Raw genomic sequence first — 15,313 nt, 5'->3', positions numbered from 1 at the left:
TCTGTCTAAGAGAGTTAAAATTCTTGAGAGTTATTAGAGTCTTTCTCCCAAGTGGGGTTAAAGCCAGTTACATCCCATTGGATAGAAGTCTCATGGATAGGTCATGAATGTCCATCACTTCTGGCTACATATATTCTCTCTGTTAGAGTTACAATTCTCAAGATTTATGAGAATCTTTTTCCCCATGCTTGAATATAGCCAGTTTCAACCTATTGGATAGCAGTTTTTTTTATTGCCCCCCACTTTGTTTTACCTTTTCATGTGTCTCTTGAACTTCCTGTTTGATTCCAAATTTTCTATTTAGCTCTGGTCTTTTCATCAGGAATTTTTGAAATTCTTCCATTTTGTTAAATGTCCATCTTTTTCCCTGGAAGAGAAGGCTCAGCTTTGCAGGATGGTGGATTCTTGGCTGCATTCCAAGCTCCCTTGCTCTTCGAAATATCTCATTCCAGGCCCTTCGATCCCTTAATGTTGATGCAGCCAAGTCCTTACTGTAGCTCCTTGATATTTAAATTGTTTCTTTCTGGCTGCTTGCAGGATTTTCTCTTTTATCTGATAGTTCTGGAATTTGGCCACAACATTCCTTGGTGTTTTCATTTTAGGATCTTTCTCTGGAGGGGATCGACATATTCTTTCAATAACTACTTTGCCCTCTGGTTCCATGATATCAGAGTGGTTTTCCATCACTAGATCCTATAATATTAAGTCCAGGCTTTTTTTTCTCTTCAATATTTTCAGGAAGTCCAATAATTTTCAGGTTGCCCCTCCTCAACCTATTCTCAAGGTCAGTGGTTTTGTTGATGAGGTGTTTTACATTTTCTTCTATTTTTTTGGCTTTGTTTAACTGGCTCTTTCTGTCTCATGGAGTCATTAGTTTCTGCAGACTCCATTCTTTTTTTTTTTAGAGAGGAGTTTTCTTCATTAACCTTTTGCAACTCCTTTTCCAACTGGTCCATTCTACTTTTGAAAGAGCTTTCCATTTGACCAATTGAGGTGTTGAGAGAATTATTTTCTTTTTGCATTTGCCCAATTGAGGATCTGAGAGAATTATTCTCATTTTGTATTTGTCCAATTGTATTTTTTAAGGATTTGTTTTCTTGTTGCAAGGTATTGTCTCTCCCAAATTTTCCAGTTGATTTTTAAACTCCTTCCTTATTTCTTCAAGGAAGTCTTTCTGTCCTGAAGACCAGCTCTTATTCTCCTCAGAGGTTCTAGGTCTCTCTGAGTTAGGGTCTTTCCCTTCCAAGAATTTTTTTATGGATCCTCCTTTCCGCTGACCCTTCTTCATTTTGCTAAGACATTGAGTTAGGGAGGGGCTGGTTCAAAGGGGCTTGGTATCAATAGAGGTTTTACTCACAGTGCAGTTTCTCTGGCTGGCCAGTAGGAGTTGCTGGTTGCTTTCTCTGGAGTGTCTGTGACCTTGATTGAGGCCTTCTCCCTTAGCTTGAAGGGAGGAGTTGGAGCTAATGAATCCTTTACCCTTCAGTTAGTGGTGGGCTTTACTCTAGCCTGAGGTTATTCCTCTCTCTATTGTCAGCTGGGCTGGTTCTTCTGCTCACATACCTGTACCTGAGGCAGAAGTAGTCTGCAATTGTTCTGGGAAGAAGCCTCAGTTATAATGGAGGCGTGGACTCTGAGTTCCTCAGACCAGAGGAGCCCAGGAATGGTGTCTGCAGCTCTCCTGCACTGGAACTCTCCCCACAGCCTGTTGGCAAGCTTCAGAGGGTCAGTGCACCTCTGCTCCTTAGTTGACTCAAGCCCCCACCGTCTAGCCCCACCACTGATCCAGCAGGTCTGGCTCTCGGGCCCTCAGACTCCCCAGCTCCAATTTAACCGCTGATCTGGCTGATCCTGGGCTGATCCACCACCCTCAGCGCCCAGACTCACCGGCCCAAATTAGTCCAATGCTGCTGAGGGAGACAAATCCTGAGGTAGATGTTCTTTCTCCTGGCTTTTCTTTCTGGGTTTTGTGGGTAAGATTTCTGTTAAGAGGTTTATTTCATATGATAGATGGGGAAAGATCAGGAGACTTTAGAACTGTGCCTGTCTTCTCTCTGTCATCTTGGCTGGAAGCTCAGGAGACAATATGTATTAAAATAAATACATGCAGGTCGACTAGGTGGCACAGTGGATAGAGCACTGGCCCTGGAATCAGGAGTACCTGAGTTCAAATGTGGCCTCAGATACTTAATAATTACCTAGCTGTGTGTTCTTGGGCAAGGCACTTAACCCCATTGCCTTGGCAAAACTAAAAACAAAAACAAACAAACAAAAAAACTAAGATAAAAAATATATATATATGTATATATATACACATACATATATATATATATATGTATATATATATATATATATATATATATATATATAAAACAAATACAGGATAATTGGGGGAAAATAACTAGAAGCTAGGGGTATGGCATCAGGAAAGGTTCCATGCACAAGTTGGCACTTAAGATGAATTTTGCAGCAAATTAGAAAAACTAATAAGTCTACAAGGAAGTGTATGTCACAAGCAGGGAAGCATCAACTAACAAAGATTTATAGTTCATGGAATTTTCTAGCATGGAAAAGAAGGCATAAAAAATTTCAGAAAAATGATACAGTGCCATGTACAGGAAGGAATATCTTACTAGGTCTTGTGCAGGTACCAAGAAATATGACCAAAATTGCATAATGTATTTAAGTGAATCCAGACTCTGTACTTAATCTCAACCCAGAAAAACAGGTCCCATTCCCAGAACAAAACCAGTCACATCTCAGTGTCAATAAGATTTATTAGAGTGTTTCATAGGTACCAGGCCCTGGGTACAATCCCTGTCCTCAAGGAACTCACAGTCAAATAGGGAGATGACAAGCAAAGAAATATATATACAGAATGAATAGGAAACAATTAACAGTAGGGAGGCACTATAATAAAGAGGAGTTGAGGAAGGCCTCCAGTAAAATATGAGATTTCATTTGAAACTTAAAGAAACCAGGGAGGTCCATAGTCAGAGTAGAGAAGAGAATATTTCAGGTGTGGCAGATAGCCAGAGAAAATGCCTGAAGCCAAGAAATGGAATGTCTAGCTCATGGAACATCCAGGAGGTCAGTATTATATCTCCCCCTCAGAGTTATAAAAATACCTGTGAGGGGTGATGAGCTTGAGATCCCCTGCAGATTTGTTCCCCCTCAATCATCCCCAGTGGTTGCTGCTCCAGTATCATTTGTAACCAATTAATATCTCATCATTGAAATTTCTATTGCTAAATTATGAATAGAAGTAGAAATACATCCACATGAACTGGGGAACAATCTCTTCTCTGTTACCTTGGTCACCAGAGAGAGTGAACTCAACTCAAAGTGGTTTCTACTAAATATTCACCCCACCATGCTCACTTCTAGGTATGGCATAACTGATTGGTAAGGGGCTGCCTTCGTAGAAAGGGCTTTATCACTAGGAGTTTCCTACACCAATTACATTGAATATATATACATATATATATATCCAATTTAAAATATTTATGTATACATACTCAATAAGCTCTGTTATAACTTTTTAGACCAAAAATCAAAGGGGAACATCCTGATCTTTCCACTGGAGATTCTTCTCTTATTGGGAGAAATGTGAAATAATTCTGCTGCAGATGACAAGCAACCTTATGAAAAGGTACCTAAATTGGAGGGAAAATATGAAAAAGATATTACTGCATACCCAGTTAAAGGAAAACCTGATGTGGGTAAAAAGGGAGGAGTTGTCAAGGCTGAGAAGAACAAGAAAAAGGAGGAGGAAGATGATGAGGAAGATGAAGAGGAGGAAGAGGAGGAAGAAGATGATGATGATGAATAAATTGGTTCTAGAGCAGTTGGGGTTTTTTTTTTGGGGGGGGGGTTGTTTATAAAGCATTTAACCCCTGGCATACAGCTCACTTCTTTTAAAGAAAAAATAATGAAATGTAAGACTGTGTTAGATTTGTTTTTAGACTGTATGGTGTCTTTTTTTTTGTATAGTTAACATACTAACAAATGTGTCTTTAGATAGCCCTGTTCTTTAGTAGTATTTTCAATAGTTACTAACTTTGCCTGGTACCATTTGGGGGTTGTAAATTAGCATAGAAATTTAAAGCAGTTTCTTATTGATGCACAGCACAAATTAGGTATATATGAGGATGTGGTTCATTTTCATCTTCAGTTCTCCTTGATGTAGCATATAAAATAATTGTTGGTCTGTTAACTGAATACCTCTCTGTAACTGCAAAAATAAAAAAAAAAGTCACAGCTGTTTTGTTGACACTCTGCTTCTAAGTAAACATAATTTTTTAGGAGTGGCTAGGTGGTACAGTGGATAGAGCACTGGCCCTGGAATCAGGAGTACCTGAGTTCAAATCTGGCCTCAAACACTTAATAATTACCTAGCTGTATGGCCTTGGGCAAGCCACTTAACCCCATTGCCTTGCAAAACAAATCTAAAAATATATATATTTATAGTAAATACAATTTTTTTATTAGAAAAAAAGATTCTTTAGTGGTAAAGTCAGATATGGAGAAGAAATGTGCTCACCCAAACAATCAATATATAAGTATTTATTAAGTTTCTATCATGTGCCAAGCACAGGTTTACTCCAAGGATCCTGAAGGAATTTAAGTGATTACTGAATAATGGTGATTCTTCTCTGGGAAGATATATCTTCCAATTGGTTAAGCCTGTCCAGGAAGGGTAGTCAGCTAATGCCCAATGAGAAGAGACAAACTATAGCAGGGAGATGCTCCTATCTTAACTCTTATATCGTAAAGAAACATAATAAAGAGAATCCTATGAGGAATAAATCTGGTGAATAAATTGTTTGCTTATTAATGGTTGCGGAGCATCTGAGAACATAGAAAGATAGGTGATAGGTTTAGGAGCTGTTTTGGTAAAGTTGTTTCCTTTAGAAATTTTTGAGAAGAGATTTTACTTGACATTCCTAAAGAAACTAAAAGTGAACTGTGTTTTTCAGAACTTAAGGAAAATGATCTGCCCATTCTAATGAAAGAATTCTGAAGTGAATCTGGTTGTAATCTTGAACAATTAAAAAATGTTTTTTAAAAAATTATATAGGTATTTGCCTTTTATTTATTTCATTTTAGACAAACAGTATGTTTAGTAATTTTAGAATATTTTTCATAGGAAAATTTCATAGAAATTTACTATCTAGAGAAATGAGCAATCAGTATTGAGAAAGGAGGTTTCTCTAGTTTTTTAAATAATATTTAATGAATTGTGATAGAAGCTCAAGGTAATTAATGAGAAAGCTGTTATAGTTTTATTAATTAGAAAACATATGGGGGCAGCTAGGTAGCGCAGTGGATAAAGCACCGGCCCTGGAGTCAGGAGTACCTGGGTTCAAATCCAGTCTCAGACATTTAATAATTATCTAGCTGTGTGGCCTTGGCAAGCCACTTAACCCCATTTGCCTTGCAAAAAAAAAAAAAACCTAAAAAAAAAAAAGAAAGAAAACATACAAATATACTCTTGGATTTTTCTCAAGCTCAGGATAAAAAAGATTAAATAGTTATCTTTCCTCACAATTTCACTTCTATTTCAAATTTACCTATTTTTTTTTGTAGAGCACTCCCTCTTTTTCCAGTCACACAGGTTTTCCAATTTTACTTTCATCCTGAATTATTCATTTTCATTCATCTAACATATTTATTCAATCGCCAAATCATATTCTAGACTTCTATATTATCTCTCATATTAGTCCCCTCTCTCAATTCTTACAACCACCATCATGGTTCCAGTCTTTATCTCCTTTACCTGTTGCTATTGTTTTGTCATTTCAGACCCCCTTTGGAGTTTTCTTTGCAAAGATACTGGAGGGTCTGCCATTTCTTTCTCCAGCTCATTTTACAGATGAGGAATTGAAGCCAACAGACTGGGGTCACACAGATAGTGTGTGAGACCAGATTTAAACTCAAAAAGATATCTTCCTGATTCTAGATCCAGCACTTTATCCACAGCTGTCCCCACACCCCTTTCCCTAGACGACTGGGAAAGCCTACTAATTATTCTCCTGCCTTAAATATCTTTCCTCCATCCTCCACGCAGCTGACAAAGTGATTTTCCTAAATTGTGGGATATGTCCCTTCCCCATACCCACTCATTAAATCCAGTTACTCTTCTTTGTTGTTGCTCAGTCATTCAGTCATGTCCAACTCTTCATGACCCCATGGACAATAGTCCATGCCTGGCCCTTGCATCCTCCACTATGTCTCCAAATCTGACCAAGTTAATATTTGTTTCCATGATTCTATATCTATCCACCTCATCCTCTGCCATCTTCTTTTCATTTTGCCTTCAGTCTTAGGTATCAGAGCTATTTCCAAGGAGTCCTGGCTTCCCATTTTGTAGCCAAAGTATTTAAACTTCAGCTTCAGTACTTAACCTTCCAGTGAATAGTCTGAATTAATTAAATATTGTCTGATTTGATCTCCTTGTTTTCCAAGGGGACTCACAAAAGTCTTCACTAGCACCACAATTTAAAAATATCATTCTGAGGTGCTTGGCTTTCTTTCTAGTCCAATTCTCACACCCACTGGCATTTACATCTCTTTATGACCTGTGAATCTAAGCTTTACAGACACATTACACGGTTCCCTTCATGGACTCTACAGTCCTTCCAAACTAGCCTTTTTCTTGCTCCTCACATTCTATTTTCTGTCTCTGGGTTTCCGCACTAGTTATTTCTCATGTCTGGAATTAATTACCTTCTCATCTTCACCTCTTTGAATCCCTGGTTTCCATCAAGACAAAGCTCAGAGTCACCTTCTGCAAGATGCTGTTCTTCCTGCTGCTAGTGCCTACCCCCAAAGGCTGTCATACATATCTGCGGGTTTTCGACATACTTAGGTAGCAAATTATGAAGGAGCCTGTGACTTGATTTCTTCCTATATTTAATCATAATTGGGGTACATGAGAAGAGTTTATAGTAACCAAGGAAATAATGGGTGAAAATGTGCAACAGATGAATCTCAAATGTTATCTGAAAAGTACAAAGGAAGATCAAACACACACAGTTTGGTTTAACATCAATCAAAACAGAGAAATGAGAAGAGGACGTTTAGAAGGAGCATGACCATAGGGAAGGGATAGTACAAATAAAATAAACACAAATAAAAAAACTTCCCATTCCTGAAGAGGGGGAGAACTAAAAGAAAAGAAAGAATGAAAATATAAATGGTGCCTTAGATTGCCTCAATTGGGGAATGGTTAAACAAATTATGGTATTTGAATGTAATTTTATTGCTCCATAATTTCCAAAGAGAAGATCCTAAAGAATCCTCTATAGTATGAATTAGTGTAGAATGAGAAAAATTTATTCAAGGACAGCATATTGTAAAGAAATAAACTGGAATGCTTAAGAACTTTGATCAATACAATGACCATGTCAACAGAGTTCTATGTTGAAGTTCATTACCCAACTTTTGATAGACAGATAATCAATACAAGATATGGAGACATTTTTTTTAACCCTGCCCACTGTGTGAATTCATTATGCTTGACTTTATTTGTTATAGGGATTTTTTTTTTCCTCCTAGTTCTTAATTGGAGTCCAGGTCAGTGAAAGGGAAGCCAATAGTGATACCACAGAGAGCAGGACAGTTTAGAAAGTAACTTGCAGAATTTATTATATCCTGTTTTTAAGAAAGCAAGTGGCATGAAAGGAGGATTTGCAGTTTTATATTTATTTCCTCTTTTTGAGCTTTGGGGTATGAATGGAAATGTTCTTTTTTTCATGTTTAAGTTCAGAATTTTTTTTAAATATAAGAGATTATTAGGAACATTGGAATACCACTTTCATTTAAGTGATGAGCTTGCAACTAGTTTGCAAAGTGTTGAAGAGTGAATGAGAAGGAGCAAAGGTCATAAATACAGTAAACAGCTTTTTTTAGAAATATGAGAAAAGAAGAGCTATAAAATGACACAAAACTTAAAAGGATGACAGTCTACTGTAGGTTTTGTTCTGTTTTTTAGGATGAGTGACATTTGGGGAATGTATGAAGGCAAAGAAAGTAGAAAAAATGATTGAAAAATGTGTCTTTTCTCCTTTAAAAAAGACTGAAAGGGGCGGCTTAGGTGGCGCAGTGGATAGAGCACTGGCATTGGAGTCAGGAATACCTGAGTTCAAATCCGGCCTCAGACACTTTATAATTACCTAGCTTGTGTGGCCTTGGGCAAGCCACTTAACCCCATTGCCTTGAAAAAAAAAAATCTAATAAATAAATAAATAAAATAAAAAAGACTGAAAGAAAAAAGAAAAAAGAAAAAAGAAATAAAGAAAAAGAAGTAAAAAAGACTGAAAGTATAGGATGGAGTCTATATATACAGGGATTGGTTTAGGCAAAAAAAAAAAAAAGGGCCAGCTACCTCATTGCCTGCAATTGGAAGAAAGACATTGAAAGTGCAGAGTAATATCCAGGGATTTTTCTGCATCTCTGCAAGAAGTTCAAAAATTCTTTTGGGGTAGGTTCAGTGTAAGAACAGAAGAGATTGGGAGTGAAGAAGTTGCATTATTGGGGGAGGGACAGATTTAATTCCTGTTCCCCTGCTTCTAACCAGGTGCAAATATCTCTGAAGAGTACTTTCTTCCTTCCCTTGCCTTTTTACATTTCCCTTTGTGTCCCAGTTTCTTCATCAGTAAAAATAAATAGTTGGACAAGTTAATTTCTACAATTTCTTCAGTTTGAAAAGCCTGTGAATTTTTTCCCTCTTTTTTCCTTTGATTCCAAAAGTTCCATGTAGTTTAGGGGGATTGTGGGGAGGACCTACACAATTATATCCATATTCAGTTTAACTAGATGATCACTTTCCAAACCATTTGAACCCCATTTTACCTGGATATCTTTGCAAATGAGGGTGTAACATTTTCTAGAAGCCAATTGAATGCATTCCTCACATAGTTTAAGCTAATGACCCTCAATGTTATGCAGAGGAAAAATAGGCCCAAATCTCTGGCCAGAATGACAATCTGGTGATTCAGGGAAAAGAAAAGGTTAGTTCAGGTGTAATCTGGATATTGAAATGGGGACATTTATCTTTTAAAAGAAAATAAGAATTATCTCAATAGTATTTGCATTATTCCTAGATCCAATATTTAGGAGTCTGGAAATAATAGTCAATTGCTGATTCTGGGGCTATACAAAGTTGAAGAAAAATGAAACACATTTATTCCTGCCCTCAAGTAGTTTATAATTTAATGGGAGATGAAGTGGGGTGACATGTTTATATAGAAAGAATCAAAAGTTAAAGAAGAGGTCCAGGAGATAATTTTTTTTTAAATCCAGATATTGCATCCTAGATATCCATAATTAGGGTGACTTAGTTTCTAATCTAGTTGATGAAAAGACCATTTTAAATTTCCCTTTCATTTTGCCAGTATCTCAATTTCCTAATAACACTTTTGCTTTTCCCCCTTTCTGTTCTGAGCTTTTATAAAGAAGTTACTTTGAGTTGGGGAGAGCAGAACAAATGAAATTTACTCCTTTGGGTAAAAGTGGAGATCCAGTTCTGTCAAAATTATATTCTGGAACATTAAGCAATGGGGGTGGGGTGGGGGTGAGAAATGGATTTAAGTAGTTGTGTTAAATAAAGTTAATGCTATGAAGTGTTATTCTTTCAAAATATTCAAAAGTACCAGATCCTAATCCCATTTCAAATTCTCCTGTGGTATTTATTTTCATTATTTGCAATAAGAAAGCAAACACTACTCTCCAAGTCTTGAACTATTTAACTACATAAAAGCAGTTTAGGCAAATTCTTATAATGAATGGCAGGCCACTAGGCAAAACTGGTGGGAGGAGAGTTACTTACTCCCTCCTTCCTCTCTACCTTCAGTCCCAATACCAAAGTATAGATTTTCCCAGTGGGCAAATATCTAATGGCAGCTTGGGACAGGTAGAGACACTTAGGACCTTGGAGGAGTCATCTAAACTCTTGTGGGGATAATGAGCAAAGTTTTTTTTTTTTTTAACTAGAGCACTGAAATTCTCTTTAAACTATAAATCTATAAGCTTATGTTCCAACAAATGAGTGTTTCAGTTGCGACTGTTTATAACAATTGAAATCTCTAAACCAACATGCCTAGAGACAACCTCACCCTCAGTCTGTCAGTCATGTTCTGGCAAAACACTGTTTATCTCTCCTCTGCTTTTTAGGTCCTTTCACTGCCCCCCCCCCCCCCATTTCTCTCATATTTCTGATTTGGTTCATTCCTGAAAGTTTCACAATACTTCTGAATTATATCTATCTGGTCAGCCCCAGATAAAACCCCTGGCTTCCCCAAAAAACAAAGTAGCAATGACACTTTAGGGATTAATCCTCGCTCTCAATACAAAAACCCAGGTCAGCCCTAACTTCTATTTGTAACTTTGGGAATTATATATGTTCTCTTTCTTTTCCTCCTAGGGAAGGAAAAAATTACTCCAGAAGGCTCTGGAGGGATCTTTTATTCATTCACTCATTCAATAAAAATTATTAAATGCCTATGCCAGACTCTAATCTAGGTTCTGGGAATACATGGTCAAAAAGCGAAACAATTCCTGATCTCATAAACTTACATTCTATAGTGGGAAACAGCAAGTTTACAAGTAAATGTGCCAGGAAATGTGACGACTAGAATGATGGGTTCAGTGCAGGGATGAAACAATATGAGAGATTAGAAGACAATTCGTATTAGGTCCCTTGACTTGACTCATCCTCATTTTGGTCTGTTATTGGCTTTGCCCTTTGGAAAGACTTCTGGGTCTTGATTTTTCCCATTCAGACTTCCAGACTGCCATTCCATCTGAGTCTTTCTACTTATCTAGGATCAGAGAGCTAGAAATTCTCAGTGAAATAGGGAACCTGCTGACATTTGTGACTTGTTGAAGCCATCCAAGCTGGATGAAGCATAGATGATCTGGGACAGGTCCTGTAGAACTATGGTAGTTAACTGTGTACCTAGAATGGGGGGGGGGGGGGAGTGATGAGGATGATGGGAGTACTGGGACCCAGACCGGCAGAACTTGCTGTTATTTTTTTTTCAATTCTGACTTTAAGAGTTTTATAGGCAAAGATATTGAAGTGATTTGCCTTTTCCTTCTCCAGCTCATTTTATAGATGAGGAAACTGAGACAGGGTTGTGACTAGCCCAGGGTCACACAGCTAATAATTGACTGAGGTCAAATTTGAACTCAGAACTTCTTGACTTCAGACCCCCTTGCTTTATTCACTGTGACACCTGACTCCCCTTCCAAATAAGAGTTTTTCAAAAACTTGAAGAGAGGTATTATTGTTTCTTTATGCAGGTTAAACATCCCTAGCTCCTTCAACAAATCCTCCTGTGACATTTCACCATCCCATTTTCCTCTCTCTGAAGGTTCTCCAGCTAACTATCAATTTTCTTCTTAAACCTGGAGATCTAGAACAAGAAACAATACTCTAGATGTACTTTCATGAGGGCAGAGTTTGGAGGGATTATCATTTCTTTATTACCAAGTTTTAGGTCTCTTAATATAGCCCCAAATCAAACTGGCTTTTTGAGCTGTCATTTAGTATCATTCACTAAGGGTTCACAAGAAACACGGTGCAGTACTAAATTCTATTGAGAGTTTCAAACAAGATAGAAAATATGGTCTTTGCTCTCAAAAAACTTACAATGTATTGAGAGGGAAAAAGTCTATATACACATATTAATGCAGGTGACAGAGACTATAATTGATTTCTACTTAGGGTCTTGACAATTTCTCTCCTTTAGAGCTTTTTAAAAAAAATCTAATGCAGATATGATGTGAAATAATACTGATCCCATAAAAGCTTAGCTGTCTTTTTATTTTCTTTTCCTTTCTTTTTCTGTTTTACCTAGACCTGAGATTTATTGGCATAGAAATCCCATAGAGGTACTTCCTTCAGGCAATACAGATCAGTAAATCGGAGACCTGTTTGAGAGGTGGAAACAATGCTATTCAGTTGCTAACTGAAGATTCCAGTAAGAAGACTGAAAATAGACCCTAACACCATTCCCTTTGATGAACTGCTGCTAAGCCAGAGGTAAGACAGAGTGAGACAGTATTTTCTTCTTCTTTTATGAATGTGATGTTTAGGGGATGAAAGATAATTTGCCCTGGCTAAGGTCTTCCAGAAACATTTGTTGCCTTAGGAAGAGTCAGTGCATGAACTCAGACTCAGGCATTAGGAAAGCTGCAGTTACTGAGCCTGGTCAAGGACTTTTTACTTGACCTACAGGTAGCTATGCAATGGGGAAATCACAATAACAGATTTTTATCATCTTTCTGTTTCTTATACTACATGTTTACTAAAATATAATGTGATAATATTTCCTTATGGATTATGTAAAGTGGGGAAGGAGATCTTAATAGGAAATAAAACGAGCTATACCAAATTAGACTTGAAGATTTTCTTGGAAGTATAGAGGGGGGCAAAAAAAAAAGTTAATGATACATTTATGATTGTTCCTTTAATTTAAAAAAAATCTTATTCAATGATTAAAAAAGCCTAGACCGAAGGAGGAGATATGGGAACTTAGAATAGTTAAAACAACTTCCCAAATTATTTTTAGTCACAACATTCATTGATCTTCCACTTGTGAAGAGCATTTAACCTAATCTAACCATGACTCCAACCAGTCAGGTAGGATAAAAATTATTTTCTCCTTCCCCGCCTTTATACTTAGGGAACAAGCTCCTATTTCTTTGACAAAATGGTTGATAAGGTATCTTATGCTATTCTAGTAGAAAAAAATGAGGAAATATGGGCTAGGCAATTAGAGTCTGAGCTGGTTAAGTGACTGATTCTGAGAGTTGTCATTACTGGTTTGAGGTCAATTGAGAAAGTTTTCCAGGGGAGGGTCTCAGGGATTTGCGCTTGTGAAACTTTGTGAAACTTGACATTTTCTTTTTCCAATGACCTGGACAGAAATGTTGATGGTATTCAGAGGACATCAAATTGAAGGCTATAGTTAAGTTGTTAGTTCAGGTCTAAAAAAATCTTGAAGGGTAGAATACTGGGTCAAATTAAATAATAAAATATTTAATGAGGATAAATATATAGTCTTTGCCCATGAGTCCCAGAAATCCAGAAATTGATTAATTATGTATTATTCAGAGGGAAGTCTATTAGATAGCAGTTTGTCTGAAAAAAAAACCCATGAGGTTTCAGCATATTCCAAGCTGTCAATCAACAATATGAAAAGTCTGCCCAAAAAGTAAATAACAATGTGATCTTGAGCTGTATTAAGAAAGGTTCATCTTCCAGAAAGTTTTAGGTAATAGTGATGAGGGTTCAATAGGACCACACTACTCTTCTGTAGTTAGAATACATTGGGAATGCTGTGTTTAATGACTGAGTACTACAGTTTACCAAGGACATTGATAAGCTGGAAAGCATCCAGAGAAGGATAAGAATAATAATGAAAGGTCTAGAATCCCTGTTTTAAAAAAAAAAACAGTTGAAGTGGAGTTGCTTTGTTTATACTATTAAGAAGATTCAGTATATTAATTCTCACCTACCTCTCCAGGAAGGCATGGAAGAAATTGTACTTGCCCACTAAAAGTTTACATTCTTCAGAGTTAGGCATGCACATCATTCTGTTTCTGTGGGTATTGTGTAATTATTATAAGAATTTGCTAATTTTAACTAAAACAGTACAGTAAAGTGGATAGAGAAGACAGGAAGAATTTGAGAAGTTTGGGGGACAGGGGGAAAGAGAAGTGGAGAGAGGAGAGAAATCCTTATTCTGAAATCAATTTTTTGAAGGGAAAGCAGAATTAGCTTGCTCCATTTGATTCCAGAGGGGTAGAACCTAGAGCAAAGGAAGTTACAAATTGATGAATTTGGGCTAATATTGTAAAGCTAAACCTGCTAACTATTACACCTATCCAAAAGTGAAATGAGTTGCCTAAGAATGTAGGTTTCTTCCTCCAAGAAGTTCTTCAAGCCCAGGCTGGACAATGGGTATGGCAGTGAGTATTCTTTTTTGAGTGTGTAGGCCTAGAGGGTCACCATGGGTCTACCAGCTCTGAAATTCTAAGAGAGGACATCTGTAAAATGTTTTTGTTAAGATGAACCAGTAGCATGAAGAAAGAATAAAGGCACTTCTTCTCAGATGTTTGACAATGACAGATTTGGTTCTATCTCTTTTGATCTTTGTCCTTCCTCTCTTTGATTTCCACCACTGAATGGGTTTGTGTTGATTTAATGAAATATAACTATAATGTGACTTAAAAACACAACCAGGAATTTATACACCTAATGTTTACCCCCTTGAGGAAATAGCCTCTATTCCTGCCTTGACATTTCTCAAAACATATTAGAACTTCCTCTGTTTAGAAAGATTAATTTTTTTAAACAAGACCAATGGCCACTGTGATAGGAAGCTCATTTATCCACAGCAGGTTACCATGAGCCCAGCAATATGCCTAAGTGAATTGCCTGGGGATAAACTAAGGTTAAATGTTTTGTTCATGCTCACATTTTGGCATACAAACTAGTCTATGCCAAAGACAAAACTTTTATCCAGATCTTCTCTACCCACTGAACAGTACTGCTTCACTTAGAATAAGAAAATTCTCTTAATAATAATAATAATTATTATTATTATTTTAAGTTTTTGCAAGGCAAATGGGGTTAAGTGGCTTGCCCAAGGCCACACAACTAGGTAATTATTAAGTGTCTGGGGTTGCATTTGAACTCAGGTACTCCAGACTCCAGGGCTGGTGCTCTATCCATTTATCCATTGCACCACCTAGCCGCCCTTTTCTTAATAATTATGAAAAAAAAAACCCTCAGAAACAATGATGTGCATGCCGAACTGCATACTGTAAGCTTTTAATGGGCAGGTACAATTTTTCAGATTTTTAAATCACCTTCCTGGAGAAGTGGGGGAGAATATGCAAAGCATTCTTAAGTGTAGTCATCAAATGCACATGCAGAGAGTTGAGAAATGGAGTTTTAAGCTCTCAAACAGCTTAAAAAGCCTAAAGCTGCACCAAGTATTTTGGGACACCCTATATATGAAACAAGGGATCCTATGGATTTAAGGCCAGTGCAACCTCCTCTTTTTTGTACCACTACACGGAGGGTCGGAGGGTCGGCAGTGGGTGCGAGAGCAATCCGGGTAGGAAGGAGAAGAGCTGGGGGTGGGGGATCTGCACTCAGGTCCTCCAGATGGCACTCTGCAGCCTCCCCTCCTGAGCCTGTCATTCTCTTCTGTCATTTTCCCCCTCCACCACCCCACTTTTTCTTCTTCTCTTCCCTCGATTTGCTTTTTTCTTTCTGTTCTGAGGTGCAGTGTTC

The sequence above is a fragment of the Macrotis lagotis genome, chromosome 7, assembly GCF_037893015.1.
Source record: "Macrotis lagotis isolate mMagLag1 chromosome 7, bilby.v1.9.chrom.fasta, whole genome shotgun sequence".
In the NCBI taxonomy this organism is placed as follows: Eukaryota; Metazoa; Chordata; class Mammalia; order Peramelemorphia; family Peramelidae; genus Macrotis; species Macrotis lagotis.
Note: the sequence above shows the minus strand (reverse complement) of the source record.